Source organism: Lactuca saligna, chromosome 6 (genome assembly GCF_052625555.1).
Source record: "Lactuca saligna cultivar CGN05327 chromosome 6, ASM5262555v1, whole genome shotgun sequence".
Lineage (NCBI taxonomy): Eukaryota > Viridiplantae > Streptophyta > Magnoliopsida > Asterales > Asteraceae > Lactuca > Lactuca saligna.
The window spans coordinates 103,091,253-103,108,728 of record NC_136422.1 but is presented as its reverse complement, the minus strand read 5'-3'; positions in this window follow the sequence as shown (position 1 = coordinate 103,108,728).

Below are 17,476 nucleotides of genomic sequence, written 5' to 3'. Positions count from 1 at the left end.
GGACTTAGAAGCAATGGAAAAGGAGTTTACGGCCTAAGCACCTCCTTAGGCCGTAAACACCCAAAACAAGGCCAAAATGACCCAAACTTGTCCCTAATGGCTTGGAAATAAATAGAAGAATTAGCCTAGGAGTGTTTGCACATTTAAAAATATCATTTTAAGGCATAAAAGTGAGTTTACGGCCCAAGCACATGCTTAGGCCGTAAACACCTCTAAACCTTGTTTAAATACCCCAAAAACACTCCCAAACCACCCTTAGGCTTTATACATAATTTAGGGACTTAGTATTTGGGGTTTGGATCAATTAAACACATCAAAATGAAGGATAAAAAGGAGTTTACGACCCAAGTCTATACCTAGGCCGTAAACTCCCCAAACCAAGCCAAAATGTTGGTTTTTGTCCCCCAAATGGCCTTTGACATTTACCATAAAATACTAGGGAGGATTTAATGGCTTAAACACAGGAAATGAGGTATGAATTGGAGTTTTTGGCACAAGCAATTATCTAGGCCGAAAACTCCCCAAAACCCACTCAAATGATGGTTTTAATCCTCCAAAATAGCATCATTCTTCATTAGAAATCACTAGAAAGGCATTTGGGGCTTTAAACTTCCCAAAACTCTAAGGATTAGATTTTACGGCCATAAACTCCTTTAGGAGTGGTCCCTTGGCCGTAAACTCATAGATCATACCCCTAGAGGCCCCAAACCCACTCATGCCTTTTGGGAAAAGTGCTTAGAATAAATCAATGAACAAGCTAGAAGCATAAAACACCCAAGAATATGACCTTGGGAGTTTACAGTCATAAACTCCCTTGAGTTAGGCCATAAACTCCAAATTGGTCCATGTTAATGCTTTAAACCCATTCACACACTTGATATTTGAGTTTAGCAAAGTTCCACAACTGATCGGAGACCCTTAGCACCCTTAAACGCTACCCGGGACCCTAAACACTTAACTAAAAGTGTTTTCAACTCCTTTGAGCGCGTATATTTGTGTAATTAGCATTAAATATATTAATTGTATGTAAACATATGTTATCATATGTTAAATAGGTCATTGAGTGTGTTCGAGTCCTTACGTGACACCGAGCGCCCAAACAGCACTCTCGTTGGACCTACTTACACCAGGTGAGTTCATACCCCTGAATGAACCTTTTAATGTTTTTAAATGTTTTATAGGGGGGAATACAAGTTAAACATGCTAGTTATCATGTCAATCACATGTGATTGATAACCCGCATGCACAAGATTTTACCACTTTACACTGTTTTACCGAGTGGGACACTATAATGACTTTTACTTATTTCATAACTTTTACTTATACTGATTTATCCAAATCCATTTTAAATTGGTTTATGAAAGATCCTCTAAGGTTTTTAAACATATTTTACAAAAGAATACAATTTGGGATTTTCTCTGTACACAAAGGCTTTTCATTAAAGATTTCCTTTTTAGACGTATACTTTTACTTGTTAAATACTGCTGCTTTGCTTATACTTATTTTATACTCCTACTCAGTAACGCTTTCAATTATATTTGTAGTCGCGTATACCTGATGACGCTTATATATATATTCATGCTCTTACTTCGTGATACGATTTCTTCTTCACTTATACTTGATAATGACTCTACTTCACTTATTGTTGCCTCTACTTTGTGATACGCTTATACTTGTTCGACACTTCTACTTCACTTACGACCGCTCCTACTTCACTTGTTAGACACTCCTACTTCACAAAAATCGCTTATACTTGATACACTTATACTTTACGATTCTGTTATTCCACACTGTATGAATTCACACCACGATGATATGTCTTCAGTTATTACACACTCAGTCGTAGTTAGATGTACGTCTGTCCTTATATAGATACATATAAGTAACGATTGAAAGACTTAGGAAGGCTCGTCCGCCCTATTTCCTTTTCTTTGTTGAGATGTGGTCTGGTGGGATCGGGTGGCCGTCCAAAGTCGTTTGGTTCATTAGTTATATACTATGTATATGAGTATGGACATACAGGAAATTCTCCAGTCAGTTCTGTTATGAGTCTCTACCTCTAGTCTACACTTACATTAGAAACCCACTCCCTCCTAGTAACACACTATCCTCTATTTGGGATGCATCTTCGGGATGTGGCCTTCTCCGTCATCTAGTTGGTAACCAGAGTCTCCTGTAGGGAGAGCGGACATTGTGTGTATAGGCCTATACGCGATTGACAACCCCGCACCCTGACTGCTAGCTACAGGTCACGGCCTACCAAGCCAAGGCGTAACAAATGTCACATTATATAGATGCTTGTAGGGCGTCTAGAACTCTAGTCAATATGGTTACGAGTATCCTAGGTTGCCTTATAATTCATGGCTTTAAGGTAACGGTATTTCGTCAACGATTTACACTGTATGCTGATGTCACCTTTTTCAGAGTTACACTGTTTGACCTTGCTAGATGTGTCTTTCATGTGATACTGTCTGCGGTCTGTAGTCTCTGTTTTGACCTTGCGAGATGTACCTATCATTTGGTATCGTCTGCGGTCTGTCTTCACTGTTTTGACCTTGCGAGATGTACCTTTCATTTGGTATCGTCTGCGGTCTGTCTTCACTGTTTTGAACTTGCGAGATGTACCTTTCGTTTGGTATCGTCTGCAGTCTATCTTCTACCTTTCATTTGGTACCTTCTGGGGGTTGTGCCTCCATTTGTTAGACTGAACCAGGCGTGACGTTAGTTCGATACTCTCCTGGAGTCTATGATTGTTTTGCCTTAGCCAGCAGTCCTCACTGCTGAGGCATATGTTATTCCCTGATGTCTCTTGCTTTCTTTAATAATCAAATTCAGTATTTTGAAAATAATAGAAATTAAGGGAAACTTCTTTTTACCACATTACACTGACCAGTCTTGGTAGAAGGCTGCTTTTGTTAAAGAAAATATAGGATTTTCTGGAAAGAACACTAATACACTGAAAACACTTAAACTACTACTTTATAAAGTTATTTGACTAAATGACACTAAATACTTATGAACTCACGAGCATTTGTTAAAATGCTGATACTCGCTTTTCAAATAACTTGTATTCTCAGGTCAGCAATTTGACAGGTACACCCCCGGAGCTGTTGATGAAGATTGCTTAGTACCTCGCTGTATTTATTCTATTACTTGTATTACTTTAAATTGTTGTAATGTGTCACACCCCCAAACCAAGGATGGCGGAAACGTCCGGGGGTGGAGGACTTCATGTAGAGTATCACAACAATGAGTATAATAGTGCTCAAAGTAAATACAACCAACACAAATATAATTGAAAACGTTACATCAAAGCACATGTTTACATGATTCACATCAATTACATTATAATACAAAATGAACTGTTTGACGATTTATCGTCCCATCCTCAAAACGTTGTTGATTTCCTGTTTTCACTGAATTCCTGAGAATACAAGTAGTTTTGAAAAGTGTCAACACAAAGGTTGGTGAGTTCATAAGAGATTTCGTTAGAAAAGTAAATCGTTTTCCTTGTAAAAGCGTCAGAATATGTATCCAGAAAATCCTATATTTTCTGTAAAATCTGTGTAAGGTAGTCTTATGACTGAAGACCAAAATGTATAAGTAATCTTTCTTATTAATAGAAAATGTTATGTATTTAAATGGACATGGACATGTTTGAACTAAATGAAATTTCTATATGTTCTCAGGTTTGTTAATACATTATATATACGTAGTCCTAAATTAGAGGACCGAGTAATAACAAGTATTGACCATACTTAAAAGTGTAAATGTGGTTTCAAATGATGTGTAGTCGTAACTGCCAAAACCAAAAGTGTACAGTAATATCTGTACTCATAGAGATAAAAAGGTGATTTTGAATCGACATAAAACTCATTTAGGTTTTAAAAATAAAATCCCGTAAACTTATGGATTGTTCCCTATGTGAGCCGTTATAATCATACTATGACTATGTGAACCTGCCACGACGTTCTCAGTGTCGCGAAAAATAAAATGACATTTGTCACCCGTAGACCTGCAGGTCCAACTGTAGCTAGCAGCAAGGTGTGGGGTGTCAATCCCAATATAGATCTATATACAAGTATCACGTTCTCCCTCAAGGAGATTCTGATTATAACTACCAGGAATTATATTCCCGCACTCGGACGTACGGGGAGAGAGAGAGAGAGAGAGAGAGAGAGAAATAGAGAAACTCACAATATAGGATAACAAGTTTACGTTAAATGTGTGTGAATATAAATATTTCTTGTATGAATGTACCCTTCTTGTACGAGTGCGCAGAGTGATGTATCATAAACTATACCTATTATAGTTTATCTAAAATGTATGTAATATGTATGAATCCTTTTATGGAAATGTATTAGTGTTGTGAATTTATCAAACCATAGATTAACTTACGTGAAATGTGTGCGAATAGAAATCTTTCTTATATGAATGTACACTTCTGGTACGAGTGCGTAGAGTGATGTATCATAAACTATACCTATTACAGTTTATCTAAAATGTGTATAATATGTATGAACCCTTTTATGGAAATGTATTAGTGTTATAAATATATTCAAACTATACTTTTTATAGTTAAATAATACGTGTTCCAAAATGAATGGATAATATTTAATATGAATGTCTTAGTTTCAGTTCATAATGATAAACTAACTAGGAAACACATTCAAACATTAAAACTTATGATTATACACTTTGCTCAACATAATACAAAGTGTTATGATATTTACATGTTGTTGGTAAAATTTAGCAATTCTGCCCTGTTTTGGAAAAATCATAGAAAAATCATACGAAGTCGAAAACTAGATCCGTAAATTCTGAGAGTTCACAAAATGTGTCTAGTTTGCTCATAATTTTTATCACAATTTATAATGACCTCTAACTTGGGTGAAAAAGTCCATAATCACAGACTGGTCCGGATTGTTGTTTGAAGTGATAGGCAGTTTTGTAAAAATCGCCATAAATTGTAGAAAAATCGTATGGAGATGTGCAAGTAGCCATTTTAAAGCTAAAAACTTGAACTATTTGCACCTTGTACAGTTTTGAAAACAAAAATGTGTAAGATGCCCAAAACAGTCCGTGAATGGAGTTGAACTTTTCTGATGAAGGCTGTTAGAAAACTTTTGATAGGTTCTTAGTGTTTTAACTTGTATTCACCCCCTGAAAACTTGAGAAATCATGAAAATGTAGGGGTATGAACTCACCTTGAGTGATTTCAGTAGATGATTGTTGAAGAATGGAAGTGTTTAATTCAAGAACACTTGGAGATGCCTTGAAGGTTTTCGAGAATCTAACATCATAGTTAGGGAGTTTGTGTAAGCAACCAAAGATTTGAGTAGAATGAAGCGAAATAATAATAGGGAGGATGAATTTTTACTTACTAAGTGTGGAAGAACACTTGAATCCAGCCTTGGATCTCGAAAATTTGTGTAGAAGAGTTTGAGAGAAAGAGTGATGTTTGTTACTTAGTGGGATGAGAGAAATGAGAGAAAATGAGGAGTGTGGTTGATTGTTCCAGCTCAAAAACGTGGGAGTGAGTGAAATTTGAGTGTAAGGGAACATTGAAGTGACATAGGTAAGGTGGGGAGGTATGGCTGGTCATAGAGTGGGTGTGGGGTGGTTGCTTGTGACTGCGGATCAATGACACTGCTTTGAATACGAAGTTGGATTTAGCTTTGCTATAAGTTTCAATCGATTTTGAAATTGAGTATTGTTCGCATTTGTATGAGTGTAGTCGATGAATCGATAAAGCAAGAACATATGAGTTTTGATTCGCAATTGGATTGATGATTGAGGGATGATTCGTGAAGAAAAAACGCGAAGTCAAGGACTATGAAACTGTTGTTTGCAAGAATTTAAAAACTCGATTGTGGAGTTGTTGATGCTCATTTTGCGAAAGTAAAACAATCGAGTGTTCGCATCTATGAATCAATTTGAAGTCAATTGGGTTAATATTCGCATATGGGTTCAACATATGAATTTTTGATTTCGCAAGTTTAGAGTTCATGAACTAAACTGTGTTCGCATTTTTTTTTTTTGGAATGAAAATTTTGTGAATCGCATTTGATTTATTTGGTTAAAATGCGAAGGTGATTAATGCGAAGGGATGCGAAAGGTGTAAAAATGAAAATGCGAAGTATTTCTCAGTAGAATGCGAATTGGGGAAGAAAACATAAGATTTCAATTATTGTCCCTGGAGTTTCGCATTTTTGGAATGAAAATTTTGTGAATCGCATTTGATTTATTTGGTTAAAATGCGAAGGTGATTAATGCGAAGGGATGCGAAAGGTGTAAAAATGAAAATGCGAAGTATTTCTCAGTAGAATGCGAATTGGGGAAGAAAACAGAAGATTTCAATTATTGTCCCTGGAGTTTCGCATTTTTGGAATGAAAATTTTGTGAATCGCATTTGATTTATTTGGTTAAAATGCGAAGGTGATTAATGCGAAGGGATGCGAAAGGTGTAAAAATGAAAATGCGAAGTATTTCTCAGTAGAATGCGAATTGGGGAAGAAAACAGAAGATTTCAATTATTGTCCCTGGAGTTTCGCATTTTTGGAATGAAAATTTTGTGAATCGCATTTGATTTATTTGGTTAAAATGCGAAGGCTTAGGAAATTTTTTTAACACAAACTTTTCTCCTGTGATGTTTTCCCATTATCATAACAAGTTATACAATACGAACATAACACTTACCCTAATACATAAGGTTAGTTGAGCTGACCGGTTTGACTCGTTGACTTTATTTGACTTTGAATTGACCAGAATTTGACGGTTGTCACATAATGTAACCTTGTAAAACTATTACTATTAATGCAATGTTTTGTTGTACTTTGATTACTATAATGCATGTGTTGTGATACTTGACATGACGTCATCCACCCCAGAACGTTTCCGCCGTTCCGGTTTTGGGGTGTGACAGATTGGTATTAGAGCATTGTTTATAGTGAGCTAAGTATATCAATTCATAAAAGATATACAGCCTATAAATACAAAAGGGATAATACACTCTGACCAAGAATTATACTTTAAAATATAACGATATTTTACCAATGTATAATAACATCCTGAATCTAAGTACTCGAACACAAGTATCACAAGAAGAACAAGAATAAAAGTCTTCGGATGTTGAGCACTACAGTCAAATCTGGGCAGTTATGTAATCGTACACTTGAATAGATGTAACCTGATCAACTACCTTTATTCGAGATGCGATGAACGTGTGCTCGGGAGTGATTGTGGTGTGCAACAGGGCTGAAACTTACCAACTAGGATTGTTAGAGCCAAACATAAAGTTAAAATACTATAGAAGTATTTTAGAACGCTAAAAGATTCACACTAAACCCAGAATCATAATTCAAAGATGAGAACCAAACAAGAATTAAAATACCATAGGGGTATTTAGGATACATAGATAACCTGGTGTGAGAACTAAAAGATCATTATTGATATACCTACAACTACAGCGGGTATACTTCCAAGGTTATATATAATAAGGATCCCATAGGTTTAGAATGTGTGGTTTCGCTCTATTTCCTTTTCCTCGTTGGGATGTGGTTCTAGAGTAGTATCACGTATTCGAAGGCCTATCGGATCTAAGCTATATATGATTTGTATACCTTGTGTAATCGTAGCAAGACTCGATATGGATCATCCAGCGAAATGTTAATAATCTGTTAGGATTCTTTAGACATTTCCATTCTCGCACGAACCCTGTAGAAAACCCTACCCACTTCAGTGCATAACAGAAGAGTTGAACTCGACCCCAAAGAGGTTCATTGAGAAGATTTCCTGTTCGAAAATAAATGAACTGGGTCGAGACTATTGAATACACCAAGTGCCCATGTTCTTTTAGGGACATTGGTGAGAAACTCTCCTAAACTTCGGAGATTCCCAGTCATCCATCATGAAGTGATGACACCCATAGTTGGAGTTAGAAGAAAGGCGGAGTAGAAATTCAATATGTCCATACGAGAAGAGAACCCTAGGAAACTACCCGAAGGAAACCAACGCCGATTCCAGTCAAAGACACGAGGCAGACCGAGGGAGCCAGTGCGTGGAACCCCGAGAAGTGTCTTTTCCTCGTGTTCGTCACACTAATACACTCATAAAATAATACAATTTAGTGAGTTAGTGGTTACACTGCTCACACTACGTGTTAGGTAAATCGCCTTGTTCCTGTGGCCAGCAATACGCTTAGAGCGGATCCCTACACCTCTGTGAGGTTGTTTAGCCATAAGTCCTCATGAGCCTCTCTTTCCGCAGCTTCGTTCCGAACTGTTCTCAAATCTCTCCAAGCCGGAGAGTGAAACCTTTCTCAGTATAAAGGTAACTTAGTAGGAACGACTCGCATCTTATGGCCTTTTTCTGATATTCATACACCCACTTCGATTACCAGGACTACATCATAGGGATGTAGGTCTACACTCAGACAACCAATACCCGAGGCACGGGAAAATATTATGCCTAATACGTTCATGACAGAAATGTTCCAGGGTTAACCATTGTCTCTCCTTACCTTTGTATCCCTTTCCGTGTAGGAAAAACCATGCCACCGAAGAAGCCCAACCAATCCACAAGCAAAAAACCTACTCTCTTATTCGATGAAGCTACGTTCCAAGCTGCAGTCTCAGCAGTCGTAGCAGCTGTCATGGCTCACCTAAATGCTAACAACGCCAATGTTAGCAAGGTGCCTGTCAGGAATTCCAATTCTGGCAATCGACAGCAACAACCAACACTTCCATACTCAGCCACCCAAGAACCTCAACCGAACCCACTAAAGAGAAAACTCAAGTTTGAGGAAGGAAGTACCTCAGCTCAAGGACCTTCAGAAGGACAACGAGCTGAGGCAGCCTATACTCCTATCAACCCTTCCCTCCCGATCTCAAGGAGACCATACCTAGGAGACCTCCCCCACTGCAGCAAGTGTAGCTACCATCATCATGGTGCCTGCCGGGAACTCTATTGTGCTAGGTGCAACATGTTGGGACATACTGCTCGCGTCTGCAGAACCCCGGTTGAGTTCATTACATCAATCACCAATGTGGCGACCCGTACAGTTTGCCACCTTTGTGGTAAAATGGGACACTTCAAGAAGGACTGCCCAACCGAAGAGAAAGACAAAGACACAGAAGAAGCCTGACACTACTGCTTAGGGAGAAGCGGCAAGGAACTCATTAGATTTTGGTACGTCTCTCGATCTAGGATAACTAAACTAAGAACAATAAAAGACTAATTCAAATGCAAAATTCTTTCCAGTAAGGCGAAAGTCGCAGCACTGCTATAAAATTTAAAATTCATTAGGTAAAACTATAGTGGCTAAACATATACGTTACGGCCATGTTTATTTAAGATGGACAGACCTAGAGTGAGCGAATGCCGCCTCATTTCCTGTTCCTCGTTTGGTTGTGGATTTAGGGCAGGGTCGCTTAGTCAACAGTCCTCCCCACCTTAAATATACATGACTAGTATATGTGAGGCGATTACAGAAATGCCTTGTGAGAATCCATTCATGAAAAGATACTCTATTCGGAAACACTTAGAACTCTCTAAAGTTCCGCGTCGACTCTATCGGTCCAAGTATCCGCGATAGTGATACATAGGACGAAACTCGAGACGCCTTGAACTTGTGTGCCTGTTCGGCATATGACTCTATCGATCTTCACCATATATCATGTCGAAGTGTGCCAACTTCAACGACTCTATTGATCATGGTTTGACTTTGTGCAACCATGTGTACATCCTTAGTGCTGTGTAAAAAGAACTTTCTCCATAGCCAAGTAGGCAAATAAAGGTTCTTCTGAACCTAAACGTAACACAAATAATCAAACCTAATGCGATACGCCAATCGTCCCTCTTATCTCGAAACCTTTCGGGGTACCCAAGGGAGGGTACCATACACTGTCGACCGACCTCTCATAGTCAGATAAACACCAAAGCGAAAGACATTGCAGATACTTCAGGAAACGACGACCATCCGAGGCATACTTCTTAGATTCCCCCGAGAGATCCTTCGCACCTCGCACATTAGGTTCGTGAACCTAGAGAACAGAACTCATGAGACTGACCACTATAAATAGGTATATGCATAAAGGTGGCATATAATCGAGATCAAAAAGATTTAAGGTGTGTGTTTCCTCCCAATTCCCTGTTCCTCGTTGGGTTGTGGGTTTGGGGTGGAGTCGCATAGCTGAACGTCCTGCCGACCTCAATCGTATACTGCTCGCATACACCCGATATTTGTGGTTAGACTAAGCATGAGCTCTACCACGAACCACTTCGCAAAACACTTTCACCCTAATCCATAAAATAGGATCCGGAGTCAAGAGAATCACTACGGGTTGAACTGTTAGAGTTCCAGGTGAGAAGACTCTATACTCACTAGATTCGACCTAGACCAAGAAAACCCAGAACCTTCGGAAGAGTAGTTGCAGTATATGCCCGCACTACTCAGGCACTTCGTCCACCTGTTGCAGACAGGTAGTGCCTACTATCCTCCACCCTATTTCATGGAGGAAATTGTCGTCGCCCTGTAGACGATAGACTTCATCCTCCGAAGTGAACACTAGAATACCGAGAACCCACAGGATAACCTTCGCAGTCAAGAATACTTGATCAAAGTGCAATAGTAGTTGCATTGAACCTCGTGACCCAAATCCCGAAGAGATTATAGACTTGACACCAGCCCTGGTGTTAGTCGAAGGGTTATGCAGGAACATACACTTTCCACGCTAGAATAAACCACAGTCTTAGAGATTCATTGGACTGTTAGGTGTTCCACGAATACGATCTTGCGCACAGATAGTAGAACCACCGCCTGAGATAGTCCAACACTCGTCTAGTGAAGCCCTATCTCTCCGACCCTCAGGGTTTCCGTATCTCGAAATTCTTAAGTGTAGATCCACTTTGCATGAGCTTGAGATAGACACTCTATAGCAAACGAATAACCATAGTCACGCAACCCACTCGATGATCTAGAAAGTCTCTATCAGCCAGTTGACAGAAAACATGAAACCAAAGACCCCTCGAGATTTCTAAGAACCAACCTGAAGGACTACACTACCAGTACGAGAGAGAACGTTAGGAACTTCGGAATGGTGATCACGCCAATGATGGTCTTGCCATAGAAGTACACTATGTTCTAAGCGCTGAAAAGATCTACCCCTTTCCAAGAGTTTAGGACCATCCGAGTATCCTCATGGAGATTTGGTCCAACCCTATTCAGACCGCTACTACTTTCCGATATAGCTTAGGATTCACACCCGGTCGATCCACTTTTTAGACTTGATATGTGATTTCCCAACAACACTCTTCGTGCCTCACTCATCTTGATAGAATTCATCGAGAACCCTAACCTTGTAGATACACCTGTTGGAACCCACTAGTTACCCTAGACGGAATCCGCATCCCGTACGTGAAGGTCTGTCGGAATGACAAGCACATACTAGAGTTCACTTGGGAATGCGAGGACAACCACATAGGAAGTACTCTCTTACCTCTACTTGGACATTCATACCTACTTCCTTGCCTAGATCTGAATTTTGGGACGAAATTCCCTCTAATGGGGGGATGATGTGACAACCCAAGTTGCCCCGTTACATTTTTCCGTTACCGTTAACGGAATATTCCACTGTTCAAAAGTTCCGTTAATGAGAAGTCGTCAAGTTTAATAAACATTTCAATTGTGTATGTTTATATGCCGTTAAGTCGTGATAAAAGGAAATAAAAATACATAACACATATTTCCACTTACTTGGAAAATATTAGTTTATTATCACGACCACTAAATCGGGTGCGACCAAAAGCCCCGTTTAACGGTAGTATCGGGTAAAATCCCACTGAGCCCTGACTCAAAACCCTATATAAGGGTGAGTGGAGTCTATTGGAGACTTTTTACACTCTCTCTCTATACTCTCTCTCTAGACTTGTTTTAGCCCCGAATCCGCAACCAAACGCTTCCAAATTGTAAGTCCGCTTACCCTAGCTTATTCTAAACATATTGATTTGTGTTTATAGCCCAAAAATCGGACTTAGAAGCAATGGAAAAGGAGTTTACGGCCTAAGCACCTCCTTAGGCCGTAAACACCCAAAACAAGGCCAAAATGACCCAAACTTGTCCCTAATGGCTTGGAAATAAATAGAAGAATTAGCCTAGGAGTGTTTGCACATTTAAGACAATCATTTTAAGGCATAAAAGAGAGTTTATGGCCCAAGCACATGCTTAGGCCGTAAACACCTCTAAACCTTGTTTAAATACCCCAAAAACACTCCCAAACCACCCTTAGGCTTCATACATAATTTAGGGACTTAGTATTTGGGGTTTGGATCAATTAAACACATCAAAATGAAGGATAAAAAGGAGTTTATGGCCCAAGTCTATACCTAGGCCGTAAACTCCCCAAACCAAGCCAAAATGTTGGTTTTTGTCCCCCAAATGGCCTTTGACATTTACCATAAAATACTAGGGAGGATTTAATGGCTTAAACACAGGAAATGAGGTATGAATTGGAGTTTACGGCCCAAGTAATTATCTAGGCCGTAAACTCCCCAAAACCCACTCAAATGATGGTTTTAATCCTCCAAAATATCACCACACTTCATTAGAAATCACTAGAAAGGCATTTGGGGCTTTAAACTTCCCAAAACTCTAAGGATTAGAGTTTACGGCCATAAACTCCTTTAGGAGTGGTCCCTTGGCCGTAAAATCATAGATCATACCCCTAGAGGCCCCAAACCCACTCATGCCTTTTGGGAAAAGTGCTTAGAATAAATCAATGAACAAGCTAGAAGCATAAAACACCCAAGAATATGACCTTGGGAGTTTACAGTCGTAAACTCCCTTGAGTTAGGCCGTAAACTCCAAATTGGTCCATGTTAATGCTTTAAACGCATTCACACAACTGATCGGAGACTCTTAGCACCCTTAAACGCTACTCGGGACCCCAAACACTTAACCAAAAGTGTTTTCCGTTCCTTTGAGCGCGTATATTTGTGTAATTAGCATTAAATATATTAATTGTATGTAAACATATGTTATCATATGTTAAATAGGTCATTGAGTGTGTTCGAGTCCTTACGTGACACCGAGCGCCCAAACAGCACTCTCGTTGGACCTACTTACGCCAGGTGAGTTCATACCCCTGAATGAACCTTTTAATGTTTTTAAATGTTTTATAGGGGGGAATACAAGTTAAACATGCTAGTTATCATGTCAATCACATGTGATTGATAACCCGCATGCACAAGATTTTACCACTTTACACTGTTTTACCGAGTGGGACACTATAATGACTTTTACTTATTTCATAACTTTTACTTATACTGATTTATCCAAATCCATTTTAAATTGGTTTATGAAAGATCCTCTAAGGTTTTTAAACATATTTTACAAAGGAATACAATTTGGGATTTTCTCTGTACATAAAGGCTTTTCATTAAAGATTTCCTTTTTAGACGTATACTTTTACTTGTTAAATACTGCTGCTTCGCTTATACTTATTTTATACTCCTACTCGGTAATGCTTTCACTTATATTTGTAGTCGCGTATACCTGATGACGCTTATACTTATTCACGCTCTTACTTCGTGATACGATTTCTTCTTCATTTATACTTGATAACGACTCTACTTCACTTATACTTGATACGCTTTCGCTTCACTTATTGTCGCCTCTACTTTGTGATACGCTTATACTTGTTCGACACTTCTACTTCACTTGCGACCGCTCCTACTTCACTCGTTAGACACTCCTACTTTACAAAAATCACTTATACTTGATACACTTATGCTTTACGATTCTGTTATTCCACACTGTATGAATTCACACCACGATGATATGTCTTCAATTATTACACACTCAGTCATAGTTAGATGTACGTCTATGCTTATATAGATACATATAAGTAACGATTGAAAGACTTAGGAAGGCTCATCCACCCTATTTCCTTTTCTTTGTTGAGATGTGGTCTGGTGGGATCGGGTGGCCATCCGAAAGTCATTTGGTTCATTAGTTATATACTATGTATATGAGTATGGACATACAGGAAATTCTCCAGTCAGTTTTGTTAAGAGTCTCTACCTCTAGTCTACACTTACATTAGAAACCCACTCCCTCCTACTAACACACTATCCTCTATTTGGGATGCATCTTCGGGACGCGGACTTCTCTGTCGTCTAGTTGGTAACCAGAGTCTCCTGTAGGGAGAGCGGACATTGTGTGTATAGGCCTATACGGGATTGACAACCCCGCACCCTGACTTCTAGCTACAGTCCACGGCCTACCAAGCCAAATGGTGACAAATGTCACATTATATAGATGCTTGTAGGGCGTCTATAACTCTAGTCAGTATGGTTACAAGTATCCTAGGTTGCCTTATAGATCATGGATTTAAGGTAACGGTATTTCGTCAGCGATTTACACTGTATGCTGATGTCACCTTTTTCAGAGTTACACTGTTTGACCTTGCTAGATGTGTCTTTCATGTGATACTGTCTGCGGTTTGTAGTCTCTGTTTTGACCTTGCGAGATGTACCTATCATTTGGTATCATCTGCGGTCTGTCTTCACTGTTTTGACCTTGCGATATGTACCTTTCATTTGGTATCGTCTGCGGTCTGTCTTCACTGTTTTGACCTTGCGAGATGTACCTTTCGTTTGGTATCGTCTGCGGTCTGTCTTCTACCTTTCATTTGGTACCTTCTGGGGGTTGTGCCTCCATTTGTTAGACTGAACCAGGCGTGACGTTAGTTCGATACTCTCCTGGAGTCTATGATTCTTTTGCCTTAGCCAGCAGTCCTCACTGCTGATGTCACCTTTTTCAGAGTTACACTGTTTAACCTTGCTAGATGTGTCTTTCATGTGATACTGTCTGCGGTTTGTAGTCTCTGTTTTGACCTTGCGAGATGTACCTATCATTTGGTATCATCTGCGGTCTATCTTCACTGTTTTGACCTTGCGATATGTACCTTTCATTTGGTATCGTCTGCGGTCTGTCTTCACTGTTTTGACCTTGCGAGATGTACCCTTCGTTTGGTATCGTCTGCGGTCTGTCTTCTACCTTTCATTTGGTACCTTCTGGGGGTTGTGCCTCCATTTGTTAGACTGAACCAGGCGTGACGTTAGTTCGATACTCTCCTGGAGTCTATGATTCTTTTGCCTTATCCAGCAGTCCTCACTGCTGAGGCATATGTTATTCCCTGATGTCTCTTGCTTTCTTTAATAATCAAATTCAGTATTTTGAAAATAATAGCAATTAAGGGAAACTTCTTTTTACCACATTACACTGACCAATCTTGGTAGAAGGTTGCTTTTGTTAAAGAAAATATAGGATTTTCTGGAAAGAACACTAATACACTGAAAACACTTAAACTACTACTTTATAAAGTTATTTGACTAAATGACACTAAATACTTATGAACTCACCAACATTTGTAAAAATGCTGATACTCGCTTTTCAAATAACTTGTATTCTCAGGTCAGCAATTAGACAGGTACACCCCCGGAGCTGTTGATGAAGATGGCTTAGTACCTCGCTGTATTTATTCTATTACTTGTATTACTTTAAATTGTTGTAATGTAACCTTGTAAAACTATTACTATTAAGGCAATGTTTTGTTGTACTTTGATTACTATAATGCATGTGTTGTGATACTTGACATGACGTCATCCACCCCAGAACGTTTCCACCGTTCCGGTTTTGGGGTGTGACAGGAAGGCTCATTCGCCCTATTTCCTTTTCTTCGTTTAGATGTGGTCTGGTGGGATCGGGTGGCCGTCCGAAGGTCGTTTGGTTCACTAGTTATATACCATGTATATGAGTATGGACATACAGGAAATTCTCTAGTCAGTTCAGTTAAGAGTCTCTACCTCTAGTCTACACTTACATTAGAAACCCTTCCCTCCTAGTAACACACTATCCTCTATTTGGGATGCGTCTTCAGGACGCGGCCTTCTCTGTCGTCTAGTTGGTAACTAGAGTCTCCTGTAGGGAGAGCGGACATTGTGTGTATAGGCCTATACGGGATTGACAACCCCGCACCCTGACTGCTAGCTACAGTCCACAGCCTACCAAGCCAAGTGGTGACAAATGTTACATTATATAGATGCTTGTAGGGCGTCTGGAACTCTAGTCAGTATGGTTACGAGTATCCTGGGTTGCCTTATAATTCATGGCTTTAAGGTACGGTACTTCGTCAGCGATTTACAATGTATGCTGATGTCACCTTTTTCAGAGTCACACTGTTTGACCTTGCTAGATGTGTCTTTCATGTGATACTGTCTGCGGTCTGTAGTCTCTGTTTTGACCTTACGAGATGCACCTTTCATTTGGTATCGTCTGCGGTCTGTCTTCACTGTTTTGACCTTGCTAGATGTGTCTTTCATTTGATACTGTCTGCGGTCTGTAGTCTTTGTTTTGACCTTGCAAGATGTATCTTTCATTTGGTATCGCCTTCGGTCCGCGTTCACTGTTTTAGACCTTACCAGTTGTACCTTTCATTTGGTACCTTCTGGGGTCTGTGTCTCCATTTGTTAGACGGAACCAGGCGTGTCGTTAGTTCGATACTCTCCTGGAGTCTATGATTCGTTTGCCTTAGTCAGCAGTCCTCACTACTGAGGCATATGTTTTTCCCTGATGTCTCTTGCTTTCTTTAATAATCAAATTCAGTATTTTGATAATAATAGCAATTAAGGGAAACTTCTTTTTACCACATTACACTGACCAGTCTTGGTAGAAGGCTGCTTTTATTAAAGAAAATATAGGATTTTCCGGAAAGAACACTAATACACTAAAAACACTTAAACTATTACTTTATAAAGTTATTTGACTAAATGACACTAAATACTTATGAACTCACCAGCATTTGTAAAAATGCTGGTACTCGCTTTTCAAATAACTTGTATTCTCAGGTCAGCATTAGACAGGTACATCCCCGGAGCTGTTGATGAAGATAGCTTAGTACCATGCTGTATTTATTCTATTAGTTGTATTACTTTAAATTGTTGTAATGCAACCTTGTAAAACTATTACTATTAATGCAATGTTTTGTTGTACTTTGATTACTATAATGCATGTGTTGTGATACTTGACATGATGTCATCCACCCTAGAACGTTTCCGCCGTTCCGGTTTTGGGGTGTGATAGATTGGTATCAGAGCACTGTTTATAGTGAGCTAAGTATATCAATTCATAAAAGATATACAGCCTATAAATACAAAAGGGATAAAATACTCTGACCAAGAATTATACTTTAAAATATAACCATATTTTACCAAAGTATAATAACATCTAGAATCTAAACCCTTGAACAAAAGTATCACAAGAAGAACAATAATAAAAGTCTTCGGATGTTGAGCACTACAGTCAAACCTAGGCAGTTATGTAATCGTAAGCTGGGCTAAATGTAACCTGATCAACTACATTTATCCGAGATGTGATGAACATGTGCTCGGGAGTGATAGTGGTGTACAAAAGTCT